The sequence below is a fragment of the Paroedura picta genome, chromosome 7 (genome assembly GCF_049243985.1).
Source record: "Paroedura picta isolate Pp20150507F chromosome 7, Ppicta_v3.0, whole genome shotgun sequence".
Taxonomy (NCBI): domain Eukaryota; kingdom Metazoa; phylum Chordata; class Lepidosauria; order Squamata; family Gekkonidae; genus Paroedura; species Paroedura picta.
In genome coordinates, this window is record NC_135375.1 from 76,610,195 (window position 1) to 76,625,044 (window position 14,850).

A 14,850-nucleotide genomic window follows, 5' to 3' on the forward strand; every position below is an offset into this window, starting at 1 on the left:
GTTCCAGGAACCATAACAGATGCTGTTCAAGCATATAATACAAAATGAAACTGGGGTAAACTAAAAGTGATTAGAAGAAATGCCAGAAATCTGGTGCTATAATCCTCTTCAATTATGGCATTATAAAATAAAAAATTACGTTCCATATAGAGAGTTATAAATATCATTAGACATGTTTTAGAAACCAAATTTCTGCAAATTTCACAAGTTTATACAAGATCATAGCTTTATGTACTTGACATGTCTTGCTCTCTTGCCACTTGTCAGAATGCTATTGTGTGGAGAATTAGTAAATTCGCTTTTTAGCTTTTTATTCTTTAATATGCAACACACTACAAAGTGAACAATCACTGAGTAATTTCCCTTGCCATCATATGTTATCTATGTACTCTGTTATTTAGCTATTTCTGTAACTTCATAATTTCAGGCGGTATAAACTGGTGACTAAATTAATTCAAAATCATAAGGGTTAGAAAGAATAAATGTATGTGACAGTAAGTAGTCCAGTTTTTTTTACGACAGGCAATCATTTGATACAAATTTGTTTATAAATAATGATACCCTGTATAATTTGGTAATTTATTTTGGGGAAAAAATAGGGTACTAACTCATGGCTTTGGACAAAGACATTTTGTTGGACAATCTGTACAAGTGAAAATGCTGCAGAAAGAATTTTTCACTTCTTTCCACTTTAAACCTTAAGTGGAAATATGTTTTCTAGCTCAAGACTCCCTGGATTTTCTTCATAGTTCGCAAAGTTAAAAGCATAAGCTTGTTGTAGTTGTACAGCCACTAGTCTGTGCTGTTGTACAAGAAATATATTCCTATATATTTATCAGTATGAATGATTTCTAAAAACTGCCACATTCATGGTTATACCTACATATTTTAAGTGATATTATACAATGTTTGGTATTTTACACCTTTATAGCAAATTTCCTTATCACACAAGTCATCATACTTGATAACTTAAAGAAATAAAAGTACAAAATTCCTACAGCTTCCTCTAAAATTATTTATTTGAATATTTTAATCTTTTTACCTTTAATAATGCCTAAAATGGTGGTAAGAGAAAAAAATAAAACTGATGTAGGAGCTTTGTAAAGCTAATGCAACTACTCACTGGTATATATAAAGGCAGAAGTTTAAAAATGTAAACTCATTAATGGTTTTACATAAAGCATCAGGATACTGTTCATGTTTGCACATTTTCTTTCACATCAGGACAGGTATGTATGGAACGGAATTTATATGCATGGACAGTTTTTGGTATAGATACGATATCACTTTTGAGTCTGACTTTATGCTCAATTACATTTCTGTCTGCATTTCTCCTTAGGGCTCACATGGTTTCAATGCTGTCAAATTGATCTTTGCAAGTATTTAATGACAGAACTACAATTAAGGCTCTGTGTATTAGCTAGCTTAGAAACCCTTAGAAAGGTTGCCAGCTTTAGGTTGGAAAATACCAGGACAATTCTGGGGTGGAGCCTGAGGAGGGACTTCAATGGGGTATAATGCCACACAGCCATTTTCTCCAGGTAAGCAGATCTCTATCATCTGGAGATCAGTTATAATACCAGGAGAACTCCAGCAACCACATAAAGGTTGGGTCTGAGGAAGTGTGCATACACATGAATAAATCTTTTTTTGGTCTTAAAAGTGCCATTGGACTCAAATTTTCTGGTGCCATTTCAGATCAACCCAGCTATCCACTTGAACCTATTCAAACTATGGCATGATTAAGCACCTTGCTTCACTTTTTAAAAATGCATTTGTTTCGACGGTTTAAAGTATTTTTTCCCTCTCAGCTCATGCTGTAACTACGTAACAGTATTAAAAAAAACAGAAAACCATCAAGCATCATTTTCTCCACTGTTTGCTTAACTTTTGAAACATACATACTGTGACTTTTAATTGTAAACCACTTGAAGCAGGACTCTGATGAGTCAGCACAGAAATAGTCTAAATCTTTAATCCTCGCGGAGTGGAAGAAATAAAACAGTAAGGGCACCGAAGGCGGGCCCTGTTCGGGATGAGGAAGGGTGCCGATAGGCCCCTTCCCCCGGACTGACAATCGGAGGGCCCAATCCGCAGGCGCGAAACGCCTGCCGATTGGGCCCTCCGATTGTCAGTCTGGCGGCAAGGGACCAATTGTGAGCCGCACACAGCGAGGCTCGCAATTGGTCCCTGGCCGCCAGACTGACGAATCATGCCTCCCGATCCGCCCCCCCCCCCACGAGTTCGCCCATCTGCCGCCAAATGCCGCCATTATCTGCCTCAGTCGGGAGGCGGCAGGTCACTGCCTTCCTGGCCGCCCAGGATATTCCAGCGGTGGAGGCCGTGGCGCCGGCGCCCCCAGCAGCCGCCACCGCCAGCGCGGCTGCACATGCTGGAGCAGCCCGCGGACCAACCTTAAGCCAGCAGTCGTGGCGCCGGTGCCGTGGCCTGGCACACCTGCACACAGGACACCTCGCCTGCCAGCCAGCAGCAACTCCCGCCTGCAGGACGCCTCGCCATGCGGCCGCACGCCAGAGCAGCCCGCAGAGCAACCTCAAGGCGCCGGATCCACATGGAGCTGCCAGACGCGTCGGTGGCAGCAGTACGCCCCGGCCACGCACACGATGCTTCGCCTGCCAGCCCACACTGTGAGCTGCGGCCGGCCGCGCACAGGATGCGAACGGTGGCTGTAGCTACGGGCCTTCGGAGCTGGTGGCGCAGGCGCCACAAGCACCCGTGCCCACCGCGACGCTGGCCCTGCCTGCTCCTGAACACCCGGCCCGCCAACTGTCTCCGTGCCCTCCAGCTTCCCATTTACTCCCTCGCCGCCTCACAGGTAAGCCGCGGTCCGGGGGGGGCCCAAGGACGAGCAGCCCAATGCCGCCCCACCAATCTCCAGAACCCCGCTAGCGCCCACTGTATTTGGGCTGCAGTGGGCTTATTTGCTAGTAAATACATAAAATAAACTCTCTGCCACAGGGTGGGGAGGGGCAGGGCAAGTGATAGCAACTATTTATTCTTGGTGGCAAAACTCTCACCTCAGGTACTCCCTCGTCATCACATTGATGTGATGCTCACTTGTATAAAAAGACAATAAATAAATACTTCAAAAGTAAAAATTAGATTTTTTGATTCTCATTTGGAGACAGGTCTCCATAATTCAGAGTCTAAAATATAACTGTTCAAATACATTTTAAAATCATATTAAGTGTGGTATAGATTCACCCTAGGGCTGACCAGGAAGGGCAAGGCAAGGCAGGATATATGGTGGTATCACACTGGCAACCTGGATCAAGGTGGTTGGGATTGGCCACTGGCTGCAATGCCGTGTCTCACTTTTAGGAGGAGAGGTGCACCCAATGCAAACCTTCAGCTTTACTCTTTCCCTGAGGACCTATGGCAACATCTGATTTTGTAGGAAGTCTGTCGCTCCCTACCCACTACTACTAAGAATATGCTGCCTCATCTTTTCTGCCAGTTCCTGAATCTGTTATTGTGGCTGTCATGATATCAGTGCCAGAAGTGTTGGTCCAGCAATATCTTACATGTCTTACAGAGTGGGGGCTCTCATCCATGGGCATCCACCTACCATAAGGGGTCTTGAGAGTGAAGCTACTCAGGTCCATGCCCAACTTGAAGGCTGCCAGCTGGCTTCTACCACCAGGAGGCAAGGGGACCATGCAGAGGCTGGTTCCCACTTGGATTCAAGGGTCTTGCCACTCCATGGTGTAATCCCCAGCAAGTAGGCTGGAATTATAGGTTTACTGGATGGTGCATATGTCATCCAATGCTGGATCCATCCCCATGCTGGGCCAATACTGCTTTGTCTGTAATGAGTAAAAAGCTGTGGCCTCGCTCACCAGGTCTTGGGTATGTGTGAGTCCTTTCTCCTCTATTGCCCCTGACCCCCCTGAATCTGCAAAAACAATGGCTTGTAGGTAGAATAACACTGTCACAAAATATCTGCAAAATTTATGTTATGTGACTCCTGAGTCAGAAGCGGTTTGCAGAAGACAACCAGATGCAAAGGCACAGCATATTCAGTTATCTGAACCACAGCAAAAGAAGCTTTAGTGTAGATAAGTCTTGTCCATTTTATAAAGGTTTCAGGTTATATGCCTGAAGGTTGCAGGACATTTCGTGATTTGACAACAACAATAGTTTTGTATCATGGCATTGAAATACGTGACAGTCCACCAGATAAACCATTGGCCAGTGATAATAAAAGAAGCATAATTAATGAATTACCAGACTACTTTCATCACTTTGGATATCTGTACTGTATACTAGGCAGTATTCACTATTTCATATTATCAAGATATTCTCAAAAAATGAAGTACACAAACTACTGTTGGTCTTTTGCACAGATTATATAAAGATCAGTTTTTCAGCTTGTTGACCTACTAAAATTAGAAAATCGAATTGCAACTACTGCCGAAATTATCTAGGGAATTAGTTTTGTGGCCTCAAAACCAGCACAAGGCAGGTAGGCAGGCGGGCGGGCGGGAGGGAGGGAAGGAAGGAAGGAATTTGGGACCAAGAAAAGTGAACCTATTGAAATATTCAATATGTGGATATTATGATTTTCATATCAGAGATAGCACATGATAATTTATTGGACTGAACAATGGAATTTAATTTAGAAAGGTAATAAAAAGTGTATCCAAGGACTAAAGCAAATACTGTTTATGTTTTTTCACCTGGCAGTTATTCAAATATAACTCAACTTCTTCTCAAAAAACAGAGTGAAGATAACTTTACACTTACATGGCTTTCTATTGCCTGTGCTTCAAGAAGCGAACCAGAAAACATTGCCACTCATATGCTTCCTTTATGTAGAAAAAACAAATGCAATTCAGTAACACATTTTCTAACTACTGGGATGTATCTATAAAAGCCCTGATCTCCCCCTCCCCAAATTTTATACAAAGATAGATGGTCCTTAAAAGGAAAAATCCAATCATATACACATCCTGCCATTATTTCCCCGTCCCCCAAATGTGCTGTCACCGAAATAATTCTCAAAAACATACTATGCTTGTACAGCCCTGGCCTCTAAAATGAAGGGTAAAGTTGAGAAATGCCTGGCAAACAGAACTGGAGAGATTTTATAGTCAATCAGTCAATCTTTAATCTATTGTTATTTTACAATTGTTTTTCTTTTCAAATTAAAAGTAACATATTAGTGTCATTAATTACTCTTACACTGGTCAGTGTTATTTCAGTTGTTCAGAATGGCAACCAGGTTCCTCCCACTCATTGGTGCTGATGACAATATCCACCATGTGATGTAGAATCCACAGGAAACCTTTTACAATTCAACCTCATTTGCAACTGATTTGTATATCAGTTTACTGCTCAGTGATGTTAACAGGGAGGCACCTACGTTGCATATTACACTGGCTCTTAAGTTCTCTAATAGGGGAGGGCAGAGGCTTGTGAGACACATGAAGAATTATTTTTAGAAAAAAACTAACAAATCTTTATTTCATGTCTTTTAAAGTATTAATTGGTCCCAAAAGGTCAACATTTTACATATAGCCTACTAGTATTTTTAAATAGTAAGATTCCATGGCCTTTTTGCAAAAGCATTGGTTTAAGGATTTTGTTGGTTAGACTTGGTTCATTTTGGAAAATGATAGTTGCTTTTGTTTAGTGTGACTTTAAAGGTGGCATATAACCCCCTTCTTATTTATGCCTTTCTTCTGTCATCACAGCATATATGCACAGAGGGACATATCAAATATATATATTCCTAGATGCATTAATGAAAATTTTAATGTTCTAATAAAATACTGTAATAGTCTATATTCACACACTATCTGACTACTCAGTTAAATTTAATATACTGTTCAATTCTTCTGCTTTTCAGAACCTCAAACCTACCTGTCACACCTTGCCTCAAGCACTTTAATAAACTCAAATTACAAGCATCCTATCTGGAACACTTTGCAGGTAACAAGCAGATCAAATATTCATGAAAATGGGTAATTCAATTTTTAGATATCCATGGACAGTTTGCTCCCATGGATGTTTTATCACTCATAGTTTGCCAGATGTGTTTCATATCAGAAGTGGATAATCATGGTATTCTAGATAGTTCTTTCTGAGAATAGCAAAATGAAACCTCCACAGGTCCAATTCAGCACAGATGCTCCTTTGTATGGTTTTCTTTTTGGCAAATGATAAACTTTTTAGCATACATCAACTATAAATAGGTGATCAAATAAAATTATTAACAACATTATTTCATAAGCATGGGCACTTGGGGACAAGATGTGTTCATCTTTCTGACTCCCCTCTTGCTAACACACAATTACGTCAGAAGGAGAAATGTATTTTTGGTGACATTAAAAGCTGTAATAAAAATATTCAAGATTCAAGTCTTTGAACGGTTCTTTTCTGAATGCAATTACTGTTCACTTATATATGCAAAAGCTCAACATATGTTGCTTGTGTTATTTGTATGAAGCTTGGCAAAGTTGCTTTTAGCACTCCAACTGTCATGCTACCTCCAACTTAGAAATTAACTGCCATTTTATAAGGTTCATAGCCTATTTTATGTTCACTTGATGGTCGTTCTTACCTACAAATAAAAGGAACATCATGACAGACATTTAACCATCATCACAACTCTACTTCACGGACACTGCAAGATGTTTAGATAGCATACAGTCTTCTGATTATTCTCAAATAGATGCACTTTACTGGTGCACATTTCAAATATTCACTGCCAGGTAAGGAGGACAGAAACAGTCTGGCCAGTTTTCTCATAGCTGTTAAATCTTTCCCAAGAATGCTACTATCTAGATTGTGTTGTTTTTGATGTGAAACGCTACTTCTAGCACAGCCCTGAAATGGATATAAGTATGGATGTGACATCCTTAGTGCCACCCCAGGGAGAAAGCGAGAAGAGGCCTGGGTGGTTGTGTGGCAGTACAGAGGCCTGGCAGCCCAGTGCTGGCCCCAGCTAAGACCTGGGCAATTATGAGGCCATGCAGAGGCCTAGTGGGCCAGCACCGGCCCCGCCCAAGGCCTGGGCGCTTGCACGGCAGCATGGAGGCCTGGTGGCCCAGCACCAGCCCCACCCAAGGTCTGGGCAATTGCAGAATAGTGTGGAGGCTGACCAGCCCAGCCCAGCACTGGCCACACAAGAGCTGGACAGTCATGCAACAACACAGAGGCCTAGTGGCCCAGTGCTAGCCACGCCTGAGACCTGGGAGATCACAGGGCCATGTGGAGGCTGCCTGAGCCAGTGCTGGCCCCACCTGAGGCCTGAGCACTGACATAGCAGTGCAGAGGCCTGGTGGCCCAGCATTGACCCCACCTGAGGCCTAGGCAATCACAGGGCCACATGGAAGCCTGGCAGCCCAACGCTGCTGGGAAGATGAGTATGGGGAGAAGTCAGGAGGGAGGTGGGGGTCTGGGTGGGGTGAGGTGGGAGGGAGGGAGGGAGGGAGAAAGGAGTCTGGGTGGGGGTAGGGGAAGGGGATCTAGGTGGGGAGAGTTGGGAGAGAGAAAGGAGTCTGGGTATGTCTCTGAAGAAGGGGCAATGGACCAGGAAGGATGTCAGGGAAAGGTGGGGAGGGTAGGGGTGAATGGGGAGGGAGGAGTTGGTATGTGTGTGCATTTGTGTCTGAGAGAGAGGGAAGGGATGTAAGGGGGCAGAGGGGAATGGGGGGAAGGAGTTTATGTATGTGTGTGTCTGAGAGAGGGAAAGGGGGTCCAAGTGCCCCTGAACAGGTATGTGTTCCACATACCTTGTGAGAGTCGGGCTGTCACTGATTTATTTCCCCCTGGCACAATTTTTGTAGGATTTACAGTTCCTTTCCAATGAGTGATTTATCAGCCTACAAAACTAGGTTCAAGAGTTCAAGATATAAACTATTATTCGGAGCAAATAAAGAATCTGAGCATCATATTCTGCTGCAAGTTGGGTGAGCTGCCTATATCTTCCTCAAGACAAAGTTGAAATCCTAGCTGAAACCTATCAGACTGAAGCACAGACTATGTTACGTCAAGGCCAACTAAACAAAAATGTCTTCAGTGCTCCAGTCCTGATGTCATTTTCTGGTCCCAACACCAGCACAGTTGCAGAAATATGTTACTGAAGATGCTTAGGCTTGAGATAGGAATAGTTTTCAAATGGAACTATTACTTTTAGAAGAATGGCAGGAGAAAATAATTATTACCTTTCCCTAATTCATCATTGCTTCCATATCATAGCATCTGAAATGTTGCCTTAGTCATTCTTTTACACTTTACATTCATTCTTCTAATTGGCATGTCTCAATCGTTCTTTCATGGTATTAAAACATTTTAATCTTCTATGTCTTTGGCACTGCTGCAATTTTTCACTCCCTACATCAGGGACACTGTGTCACTTCTACCAAGTCAGGGACACGGCAATCCTTCTTTTCCTAGTAAATCGGTTATCTTTTCTCTTTTATGTCAGCTACACTGTTCTACTCTCCCCATTCTTTCACTGTGGGTTATAAATCATTCTTCCTACAGGAGCAGGTCACAATAAAATACTTGGCCAATTTCCTTACTTTGGAATCCCATCACATTGTCACATAGACTACCTGGCTTCTAAATAATTAATAATACCACTAACAATTATGTGATGCCACATAGATCTCGATCAAGTATTCAAATACCTTCCAGTGACATACAGGACAACACACAATGGGAAAAAGAGAGACTAGATACTTTTTTAAAACCACAATTGTTCAAAATTAAACATTTAGTAAGTGCACCAGTTTATTTTGTGTTGTAAACTGTAAAACAGGTCAATGTCGAGATTATACTGATGCATCAGCCTACTGAAAGCAATAAGAGTCTATCTCCACCTTTTCAATATATTACTGTGTTCAGTTTTGGGCACCCCAGTTGAAGAGGAATATAGACAAACTGGAGCATGTCCAGAGGAGAGCAACAAAGATGGTGAGGGGTTTGGAGACCAAGACATATGAAGAAAGGTTGCGGGAGCTTGGTCTGTTTAGCCTGGAGAGGAGATGACTGATAGGGAGATTTGATAACCATCTTCAAATATTTAAAAGGCTGCCTTATAGAGGATGGAGCAGAGTTATTCTCTCTTGCCCCGGAGGGACGGACCAGAACCAATGGGATGAAATTAATTCAAAAGAAATTCTGTCTCAACATCCGGAAGAAATTCCTGACAGTTAGAGAAGTTTCTCAGTGGACTAGGCTTCCTCTGGAGGTGGTGGGTTCTTCATCTTTGGAAATTTTTAAACAGAGGTGGGATAGCTATCTGACGGAAAGGCTGATTCTGTGAAGGATTAAGGGGGTGGCAGGATACAGTGAATGAGCAATAGGATTGTGAGTGTCCTGCATAGTGCTAGATGACCCATGAGGACTAGATCACCCATGAGGTCCCTTACAACTCCATTATTCTATTATTCTATGATTCTACTGCACTCATACAAGGAATTGATTGATGAAAATGGTAGTCATACTCTCAGTATTTGGAGCTGACTCAGGCATGGATTGAGAAATTAAAATGGCCCAGAAACAAGCCAAAGCTGTGTAGCCCCTGAGGGGCTGCAAGCCAACATTGCAGTAGTCACTTGGCTCAGACACAGAAGCATCAATGACAAGTCAAGCTGCCTGTCTTTTTAATAGAAACCTAATGGAATGTTATTTGGGAAGTGATGATTTTTACCTCCATGCCATGAAAATTTCAGCTGCCCATTTCCACACATTAAAAGAACAGGATATTTTTCTCCAGGCCCATTGGCAACCCTAATGATGAGTGTTTGCTTGCTGACTGGCAAAAGGTGAAGAAGGATGGAACAGGTGAGTTGGCACCTATCACTTGCCAGGTCTGAGCTGAGGGAACGCTGCACTACTGGCAGAGCTACTAGAGCATAGCACAGCAGACTTTGAGCTGCCAGCAGCCCTCTAGACTTTGGAGAATCCTTTTTAGGTTAACCTTTCTCTAGCAAGAATGGTATTGATTGGGGATTTGCAATTTCAGTAGTGATATATATCTGGAGCTAGATTTGAGTCCAGTAGCACCTTAGAGACAACCCATTATTTCAGGGTATAAGTCTTTGATCAGATAAGAGAGCACTGGTTCTCAAAAGCTTATACCCTGAAAATCATGATGGTCTCTGACTATCTGAGTTGCTATTAGACTCAAATCTAGCTCTTCTATTGAAGATCAATACAACTCCTCTCTGAAACAGAACTAGCATAATGTCATAGGGTTTTTAAAATCGCTTTGCTATTCCTTTGAGTTAATGCAGCCTTTCTCAATTTTTTTTACTGCTGAGAAACCCCAGGCTTTAAGCACTCCAGAAGTGGTGTGATTATGAAGAATATGGCTGAGAAGTACAGCTGTGTACATGCTCATTTGGGGTCCCTACCCTTCCTACCCCCTACGGGCCCATCATTGGTCATTTTGGGAGGGGGAGGAGAGATCAACATGACCATATATGGTCACATCACCTGATAAATAAATAAATAAATAAATAAATAAATAAATAAATATATATATATAAATTATCCCACCTATAGGACACCCTTCCAGGGCCATGAAGAAACCCCAGGGTTTCACGAGGCCCTGCTTGAGAAAACCTGAATGAATGTAATAGAACAAACTGAATGTCATGGTTAGATTAAGCCTGTCTTCAAATTCACACTAATCGTGAAGGTGAGTGGATGATGCTGGATAAGTCACTGATCCGGAAAAAAAAATAGCAGTGTTCTGAAAGAGTGGGATCAAGTAAGTACATGATTAAGTAGCATTAAAATGTAATTAAGACACATTGTGGTCAGTGGGTAGATGACAAACCCTGTGGTATCTTCTTATGTCTTCTAGCATCCAAACCATGATTTCACTGTATGTCTAGATTCTCAGCCAGGCTAACAGTAAAGTTATAATGAAGGAAAATATTGATGTACTTCAATCAAAGTATTCAAGGAAAGGACATCAGTGTTCCCTATATAAAACATTATTTAAAAAATACAGTAAAGCGCTAGTTCGTACCCTTTTTTAGACTGTGGGCATGAAAAAGCTGAACCAACCACAAAATGTCAGGGAGTGAGTTTATTATTAATTCTAGCAGTATTTCAACATTTCAGGCAGAAGTTCTGTTTAACAGGATGCCTTTCAAATGAACATACGGCTTTAAAATATTTTCATGCATACACACAGCTTATCTTCAGTCATACATTGAAAATCCTTGTTGTGCCGTGACCCCTGCCTTTTAAAAAATCTGCACAATGAGTCAGTTCTCCAGAGCCTAATAAAAAAATTGCTAGGCAAAAGTCTCATCTGACATCACACATTTTTTAAAATTATTTTTCTTATTGGAAAATTTATTGAATTTAATTCAATAATACACTCAAGAAAAAGTGAAAAAGACAAAAACATAGTAAAATTGGGCATATCATAAAATACATTGTGGAATTTTCTCTCTCCACATGCTACCATCATTTATAAGACAGTCCCACCATCTCAAATTAATCAGTTACTGAATCCATTCTTCCTATCACGCCAATCTTAAAGGAGTTAAGTGCCACTTATAAATCATTTTTATTAAATCTTCTCTCAGAGCAAGGCATACTGTAAAAGTAATGCCTTGAGTAAAGATAAATTTCCATTTTGCATCTTCTAGTTAATTACCTAAGTTTTTCTACCATCCAACAAGGAAAACTCTACCAGGATTAGGCATCATTTCTAATAGGATAGATTCTAGATATACATTTTTATTGTCTGTTATTAATAACTCCTCAAATGCTGTTAATGTTCTTAAGACAGGTTTTCTTTTAATTGAATGTATCAGATCACCCAAGTGACTTCTAATCTTGTTGTTGTTAGGTTCGAAGTCGCGTCCGACTCATCGCGACCCCATGGACAAAGATCCTCCAGGCCTTCCTGTCCTCTACCATTCCCCAGAGTCCATTTAAGTTCGCACCTACTGCTTCAGTGACTCCATCCAGCCACCTCATTCTCTGTCGTCCCCTTCTTCTTTTGCCCTCAATAGCTCCCAGCATTAGGCTCTTCTCCAGGGAGTCCTTCCTTCTCATGAGGTGGCCAAAGTATTTGAGTTTCATCTTCAGGATCTGGCCTTCTAAGGAGCAGTCAGGGCTGATCTCCTCTAGGACTGACCGGTTTGTTCGCCTTGCAGTCCAAGGGACTCGCAAAAGTGTTCTCCAGCACCAGAGTTCAAAAGCCTCAATTCTTTGACGCTCAGCCTTTCTTATGGTCCAACTTTCACAGCCATACATTGCAACTGGGAAGACCACAGCCTTGACTAAACGCACTTTTGTTGGCAGGGTAATGTCTCTGCTTTTTACGATGCTATCTAGATTTGCCATAGCTTTCCTCCCCAGGAGCAAGCGTCTTTTAATTTCTTTGCTGCAGTCCCCATCTGCAGTGATCTTGGAGTCCAGGAAAATAAAATCTGTCGCTATCTCAATTTCTTCCCCATCTATTTGCCAGGAATTGAGAGGGCTGAATGCCATGATCTTCATTTTCTTGATGTTGAGTTTCAAGCCAACTTTTGCACTCTCCTCCTTCACCCACATCAACAGGCTCTTTAGTTCCTCACTTTCTGCCATTAAAGTGGTATCATCTGCATATCTGAGGTTGTTGATATTTCTTCCTGCAATCTTGATCTCAATTTGTGACTCATCTAACCCCGCCTTTCTCATGATGTGCTCCGCATACAAGTTAAATAGGCAAGGTGACAGTATACAGCCTTGCCGAACTCCTTCTAATCTGGAAGTATTCAAATTCTGAAATACTAGATTTTAAACTGTTCTCATTTTTTTTATTTGTAATAACTTGCTCATTCAATATGCAGTTTTCCCCAACCTCTCAGCGGAGTAAATTTTTAACTTGTCTTATCAATCATATAGTTAATGACAGATGCTAGAGGAGAATGATTTGGAGAAAATTTATTTTTAACTTGATCCCACACATTAAGTATTGCATTTATAATAGTGTTATCATTTCTGTAATATTTTTTCCTATTTACTTTTTCCACCCAATGCACTCTTTAAAGGCAACTTTACAGAAGACTGTAAAAGAAGAATGATTGAAGAATGATTGAAGTATTTCCTGTGGTATTTAATATCCAATCTTTCATCTAGCAGCTTGATAATAAAGTTTAAGGTAGGGACATCACCCACTTTCTAAAACCACTTGGTAGGTTGTAGGACAGGGGTAGTCAAACTGAGGCCCTCCAGACTACACCAGTCCACGGGCTACAATTCCCATGAGAATTCTTTAAAATTCTTCCTGGAAGTCATTGATCCATTTCACCTAAAATCCCTAAATTAACATTAAGGTCCAGATTAAAATCTTTTCTCAAGCATGCTCCCTACTTCATTCTTTTGCTTCAAAAATGGATGAGGGGGGGAGTGTCTTAGTTCCTAACTGAATTTTATTACTACCAAATCCAAAACAATCACCATACCCTGCACTTCCGTGAATCAATGAAATTAAAATGGCAGACCAGCTGAGATTCAGTGGCAGTGCTTGATACATTTAAAAACATTATTTTTTGACGTTCTGGATAAATGACTTGTCCTAGAGTATTGAGCTAATTCTGTTATATAGCAGTAATGTCAGAGCAGAAAACTTATCATTAACTCATCACCACTCAGCTGTGCCTAATAGCGAAAGAATACACATTAGGCAGACAATAATTTGCTAAAAATACTCTAAGTAAGTATTAAGGAATGGATAAGTGCTCCAAATACCAGAATGCATTACTTTTTTATTTTCCCTTACATATAATTTTGCTTGATAAGTATTCATTAAAATTCCCCAAGCCTATATTGAAACACATTTTAGAAATGAAAATACAACTCCTGTGTGTGCACATATGTAAGTGTCTACATGCACCAGATTAAGAGAATATACTTCGTAACCTGATAACTTTTTTTGGTTTAGCTTTTCGATGTATGAAGAGAATTGTACTAATTAATTATTTTTAATTTGTTCATCCATTAAATGACTATAGATTTGAAAAGCATCAGGAAAACAAAACCGAAGAATATTTGTGAGTCATCCTCATCCCATCACCCCAAAGCAAGAGGAAAACCAGGAAGAGGAGCAAGAATTGTCTTTTATACCCCACTTGTTACTACCTGTAGTAGTAATGGTGCCTTACAATCTCCTTCCCTTTCTCTCCCCACAACAGACAACCTGTGGGGCTGAGGGAGTTCAGAAAGAACTGTTATGAGAACAGCTCTAACAGGACTAGGAGTAGCCCAAAGTCATCCAGATGGCTACTTATGGAAGAATGGGGAATTAAACTCAGCTCTCCAGATTAGAAGCCACCAAGCTGACTCTCAACATATTCAGGTGTTTAACCACACTTTGGATAGAGTTTTGATAGACTCTATGATGTCACAAGGTCCAGATGAGGTCCAGATGAGGAGTGTTATGCAAAAGTGGTTTCTACAGAAACCTAGCATGAGTAGTTTCTCCTGAATTCAATCCTTTGGGGAAGATTAAATGAAGCAGCTGATCTAGAGATGGCAAGTGAGGCTTTAAAACCCTAACTGTGTATATGTGTATGCATGCCTGACTGAACCATGCAATCACTGTCTTTGTTCACGTACATAAGCCCATCTTTACAGCCTGGGCAGAATAAGTATTTTTTTCTAGAAAAACTGCTGTCTGTCTTATCTGTTTGTCTGTCTCTGTCACACACACAAACACACCGAGTTAAAAGGCATAAAGGAGCGTAAAAACTATAATGGATATTAATTTCATTAAATACAAGCCTAGTGAAACCAATCATTTATGTATTTTAGCCTTTGGCTTGGCTTAAGTCATGGAATGTCAGAATCATTTCTAAAACCAAG

At 41.0% G+C, this 14,850-nt stretch overlaps 1 protein-coding gene across 41 annotated transcripts in view; it reads right to left on the reverse strand.

The window, feature by feature from the left end:
- PTPRD (protein tyrosine phosphatase receptor type D) overlaps positions 1-14,850 on the reverse strand; it is a 1,533,354-nt gene that overhangs the window by 1,251,781 nt on the left and 266,723 nt on the right. The gene's annotated exons all lie outside the window — the stretch shown is intronic.